This window comes from Myotis myotis, unplaced genomic scaffold (assembly GCF_014108235.1).
Source record: "Myotis myotis isolate mMyoMyo1 unplaced genomic scaffold, mMyoMyo1.p scaffold_m19_p_17, whole genome shotgun sequence".
Lineage (NCBI taxonomy): Eukaryota > Metazoa > Chordata > Mammalia > Chiroptera > Vespertilionidae > Myotis > Myotis myotis.
The window spans coordinates 36,576,025-36,582,217 of record NW_023416321.1 but is presented as its reverse complement, the minus strand read 5'-3'; positions in this window follow the sequence as shown (position 1 = coordinate 36,582,217).

Here is a 6,193-nt window from a genome sequence, read left to right as displayed (position 1 = left end):
GTGCCTGTCCCCTGGGGCACACAGTAGGGTGGCTTAGGGTCCTTAGGTACTATGAACCCAAGTCCACCAAGGAGCATAGGGATTCTGCAGGTTAGACCTTGGTCCACTTGGTTGTTCCCCGGCCCCATCCCTCCCCCAGGGCCACGACTCCTATTCCTTGTAACCCAGCTTCTGCTCTTTTGTGAAAATTCTGGTGAAGCCCAAGGTGTGAGGCACTTTCCACTGAGACCTACAGTGACCTTTCTCCCCCAGACATGTCAGCCCTCGCCCCCGTGACATAAACAAGTTTGACCTTGGGACATGGCAGTGCCCAGTAATGTTCTTCACTAAGTAAAGTTCTTCCACTTCCTACTACAAGTACCTACTCCTCGCTGGACCCCTCTCCCCCACAAAAGGCGCCTTTACAATCACAAGCACCCCAGGCACACTTGTTCTGACAGTAACTGTTCACAGCCCGCTCCCAGACTCCGTTCTTGTGGGCCTGGCTTCCCTTGTTGAGGCCTTTGTAGCCTTCTGCTTCTCTTCAGATACAGACCTCCGGTTCTAAAGACATCGTGATTTCTTTTGCCTCTGAACACGTAGACAACTAAATGTTCAATAAATGCCTAGGTTTTGAGCTTGATCCCCAGTAGGGGGCGTGCGGGAGGCAACAGATCCATGTTGTACTCACATTGATGTTTCTCTCTTCTTCCTCTAAAAATCAAAAGAGAGAGAGAGAGAGAGAGAGAGAGAGAGAGAGAGAGAGAGAGAGAGTAATCACAAAATTCTGAATCACAAAGAAAGCAAATTATGCCGAAACCGGTTTGGCTCAGTGGATAGAGCGTCGGCCTGCAGACTGAAAGGTCCCAGGTTCGATTCCGGTCAAGGGCATGTACCTGGGTTGCGGGCACATTCCCAGTAGGAGATGTGCAGGAGGCAGCTGATCGATGTTTCTCTCTCATCGATGTTTCTAACTCTCTATCTCTCTCCCTTCCTCTCTGTAAAAAATCAATAAAATAAATTAAAAAAAAAAAAAGAAAGCAAATTGTGTGGCTCCTCCAATCACAAGAGTGACAGGCACCCATCTGGTTCTATGGAAGTTGTAAACTTTGTAAACTTTTACAGGAGCTAATTCAAGAGTGTGTTCCCTGGAGTTTAACAAAGATAAGAACACTTCTGACTTCTTATCATATTTATGAAATATTTAGCTACTTCCCAGTATAAGTCCTGCTATCTCCTAAAAGTTACAATATAGCCCAAAGCTACTCATGATGTCTATAGACTATCTTTTCAATAAGAATTATCCAAGATATAATTTTTATCTGAGAATGCCAGTTCTGATTAAGTTTATAGACTTATTTCCTCCAAGATGCATCCTCTGAAACTCAATAATGTCAGAATTTCATTTAAAGCCTGAGCTACATTTGATACAACAGAAACAGGACCGGCCTGGACATCTGAGGTCCAGGGCCCAGTCCCAGTCCTGCCCTTCTTGATTCTAAGCAAGTCATTTGGCTTTTCTGGGCCTCAATTTTCTCATGAGTATGAAAATTCTGATAGTTTACAATTTTATATATAATTAACATTATTCATTATTATTTTGTTTTTTAAAGTTAAATAAAAACCTTATAAGAAAAAATTAGTAAAACCAGAGATTTGGGCTAAATAACTTTCTTTACGTACTGTGTGTATTCTCTAACGTGCAATTAGATTAGGGTGTAGATTGTAGCTCCTCGCTTCCGTGGGTTTTCTTTCCTGAAATCTCCCTTAGTAAAGTGATTCTCTGGCTTTGCCCTTCTCCCTTAAGATACTAACATGTGCTCATTTGCACGGATTTCTAGAAATCCTGCTTCCTGGTCATCACTCTCATACCTCTGTAGTCCCCACACAACCGAACAGTACTGAACACACAGTATATGTAGGTGTCAGTGGATACTTATGGTTGTTGTTTTTTAATCCTCACCTGAGGACATTTTTCCATTGATTTTTAGAGAGAGTGGAAGAGAGAGAGGAAAGACAGAGAGAAATACATCGATTGGTTGCCTCCTGCTCGAACCCTGGCCAGGGCCCAGGCCGCCGAGGAGCCTGCAACCGAGGTCAGTGCCCTTGACCGGAATCGAACCCAGGACGCTTTGGTCCGCCGGCCAACGCTCTATCCACTGAGCCAAACCGGCTAGGGCTCAATAAATACTTATTGAATAAACATTTTAGTATAGATTTTCAGGAGGCACCAATGGGTACTTTGGGGGGGGGGGGGAGGAAATATGGATTATTTTAATTTTCTTCCTTCTACTTTTCTGTATTTGCTAAATTTGGGATAAAGCACACCCCAAACCTCCTCCCCTCCAGGGCCATCATTCCCCTCAGGGTGGTCTACTTCCCTTGCACTGTGCCTGTGGCAGCGGTGCTCAATGAACGTCCTCTCTCTCCCCTTTCTTTGGAATCAAGAGCAGCCACGATGGGGGAAATGGTAATTCTGAAAGGAATCAGGTCACCCCTTCTGGAAAACGAAGAGATGGAAGCTGGCCCGCCCTCCTCTGGCCCCAAGGCCCAGGCCTCAACTACTGTACATCCAACTACCTCCAGCAAGAAAGGGAAGCAGACGGCTGGCTCCGAATCAGCCCCGCCCCGCCCCCGGGAGACACGGGTCGGACCCTCGGGGCTGGGAAAGCGCAGGGGAAAGCAGCCAGAAAGGGAACCGGCGCCTTTTCTCCTCCTGGCGGACAACCGTGGAACAACAGAGCTTAGGGAAGAGGCGGGTTGGGGTGTCAAACGTTGAGCAGGGTTGAGCTGTATAGTTTGACATTTGGGGGGACCTGACCTGACCTGATGTTGCGGCCCCTCCCTTCTTTCCCAAGAATTCATTTCCAGTTAAAAACAAGGAAAAAGGCAAGGCAAAACCTTGAGCTCCTAATGTGTGCTGGGCACTTTGCATCAAATCTTCACAACAGCTCCCCTGGGCTAATTGTCCTCTTAACAGACAAGAATAATGAGGCCCAAAGGGGTGACTTTCAGCTCCTTCATGACCAGGCTGGATCTGTGTGCTCCAAAGGCTGACTGTGGCCCTAACCTGTCAGGAATGGGGCCCTGGACGGGGAGAAAGGAATGTCTCCGCGAGCTGAGAAGGTAAAGCACTCAGAACCGTTTCCATGGTCATTTTTTAAAGCTCAGCTCACGAGGCATGAAAACTTGTCAGGCTAGTCCACCTGTTGCATCAGGCAGGAACCCAGCCACAGCCCAGAACTAGAGCTCCCAAGGTATCTGAAACCTAGTCCTCCAGGATTGGGGGTGGAGGGAGCACAAGAAACTGGGGGAGGAGGGGTTGAGGAGGGAATCCTCGTGGCTGAGGCTATCAGGGGCATTGCCTGTTGATGTCAGCTCCTGCAACTGGATTGTTCAGGGATGAGAGAAGCCGTTTCCACAACACCCATCTGGTGACCAGAATGTTAAATATATGTTTATTGATTTCAGAGAGGAAGGGAGAGGGAGGGAGCTAGAAACATCAATGATGAGAATCATTGATTGGCTCTGTCTCCTGCACACCCCACACTGGGGACTGACCCAGGCATATGGCCTGACAGGGAATCGAACCGTGACCTCCTGGTTCACAGGTCGACACTCCACCACTGAGCCACACTGGCCAGGCTGGTGACCAGAACTTTTATGAGACATATATCCAGATGATGCCAGTCTCCTCCTGCCTTTCAAGAGAAACAGAATGGATGGTAGGAGTGAGAACCTGTATAATGAGGCAGAGACTGCTGGCCTTTGACCTGCAGAGAGGTTTACACTCAGCCCACCTTAGTGGGTAGCCAGAGATGTTAAGGAAGCAGCACAGTACACCAGGGCCACAGGGAGAGGCTGAGCCATCAGGTTGCATGGATACTTACAGCCAGCCTGCCTTGAGGAGTGTTCTCTAAAACTACTGGTAAAAGGAAGCAGGGCCCCGGGACACTCAGAGTCTCACAGACGCCCTGTGGAGGAATTCGATGATGCAAGCAGAGGCTGTGATCCGCCAGGAGTGGTGGGTCTTCGGGGACGGTAAGAACCTACACACAGTCCACCTGGACCAAAATGTCATCAGGTAGCTGCTGACGTTACTGGTAAATCTTTAAAAGGGAAAAGAACAATTTCAAACCAAACCAAATTAGAAGCTAGGAATATAGGAAAGGTACAAAAGACTGTTTAAAAAATCTTGGGAATCCCCAAATGTACTCAAGGTATAAAAATTCCAGGTGAAAGAACAAAAAGTCTAAGTGAATAGCTAACAAAAGAGGCCTCCAGAGAGAAAAATTTTAAAAAGCGAATGGCATTTCCAAGGAAACCAAGGGTGAAACTGTAGACATGTCCAAATTGGGCAAAAGAAAAAAAAACCTGGCAGATAGTTGGGGTGACTTCTGCCCCTGATTTCGGAGGAGGTCCACAAATAGTTCTCACTTCTTCACAGGACAATGTTGGGAGAGATCAGAAACTAGAGACAGACTCATGAAATAACTGAGAAGACCTAATGTGAGGAGAAGGCAACATGGTTTCTAGAGGAAAAGTGGTGTCTGATGTCCTAGAGCAGAGGTTCTCAACCTGTGGGTCGCGACCCCTTTGGGGGTTGAACGGCCCTTTCACAGGGGTCGCCTAAGACCATCAGAAAACACATATATAATTACATATTGTTTTTTGTGATTAATCACTATGCTTTAACTACGTTCAATTTGTAACAATGAAATTGGGGGTCACCACAACATGAGGAACTGTATTAAAGGGTTGCGGCATTAGGAAGGTTGAGAACCACTGTCCTAGAGGTATCAGAGATAAAGTCTGGGCTTCAGTCACATTGGCTTCGGTTGGAATCCTAACTGCCTTATGAACTGTGTGACCTTTGGAAACTCATTAATCTATTCAAACCTCAGTCTTCCCATCTGATAAATGGAGACAAAAAGAGACTGACTTTACAGGGCTGTTCTAAGGAGGATATGCTAGTGTGCAGCACGATAAGAGATAAGCAGGCATTTCTCTGAATAAAATCTAAATTTCATCACATTTTTAAAGATTGATTTGGAAGTGAGAAATGGATAAAAATATCAGATAATACATTTAATAAGGCAACCTTTAGAGAAAAATAACCCAACTGTGTTTTACATCAATGAGCTATCTTTCCCACCTGAAGTCCCACAGCACTGTCTGTACCACTCAGCTTGCTCTGATTCAGAGAACTTTCCCCTCAATCATCATCTTGCTCACAGGTCGTCTCCCTGAGCAGATTACAACTGCTCAAGTAAACACTGTCGCCAAACTACCCATTACAGTCCAGATCTTGAGTCACTGTCAACAGGTCCCTGAAGACCTGGCTTTAGTCAAAGGTGCCAAAACAAAGGTAGCCAGCATTCGGGTACAGAAACCAAGAGTAAACCTAATTGCATCCCTGCCCAGAGCTGTGGTTTGGCTGCAATTGGGATAATGTCTGTGGTTTTGGCTGGTTGCACCTCAACTCTAACATCAGGAAGCTGCGGAGAAGCAGCTCAATTTCCAAGTGGGTGGAAATGTTTTTGTGAGAACAGGACAAAAAGTGGGGGTTCTAGGGTTTGACAAGGTGAAGGCAGAACAAGGATACAGTGTAACTGTAAAACCTCCACAATATTACGTTGCCCTGGGCGTGTTCCTCCAAGTCAGAACATGACAAGCAGCCAGCATCCATGCTGAAAACAGTCTTAAGACAAAATGCTACTTGGAATGCTGCGTGGACCCTGCCCTACGGCAGGAAACAGAAGCAGGATGAAAATAGGAAGTGCAGTCGGCCTGACCAACAGTCTCTGGTGAACACATCCAAGATGAACAGACTCTGGGGAAACCATGGCTCCTTAGGAGACCTTGCCAGCAGTTAAGTGATCACATGAAGCAGAACCTCTCCTTGCCCCTCGGTTTCCGGTTAGGAACAGCCAGCTGGGTGCTGACAGACCTGTTCCTCTACCTCCCCTCTCCTTTGTCCTAGACAATGACAGCTGTGTTGGGGGCAGAGATGGAGGCACTGGGTAAGCAAAAATGAAAGGGAAATAAAGGCAGGGAAGGGTGGTCAGGGATGAAGTAAGAGACCAACCAAAGAACTTGTATGCATGTAAACATAACCAATGGACAGACAATGGGGGGGGGGCAATACCTGGGCTGGGGGAGGACAATGGGAAAAAAGGGGACATATGTAATACTTTCAACAATTTTTTAAAAG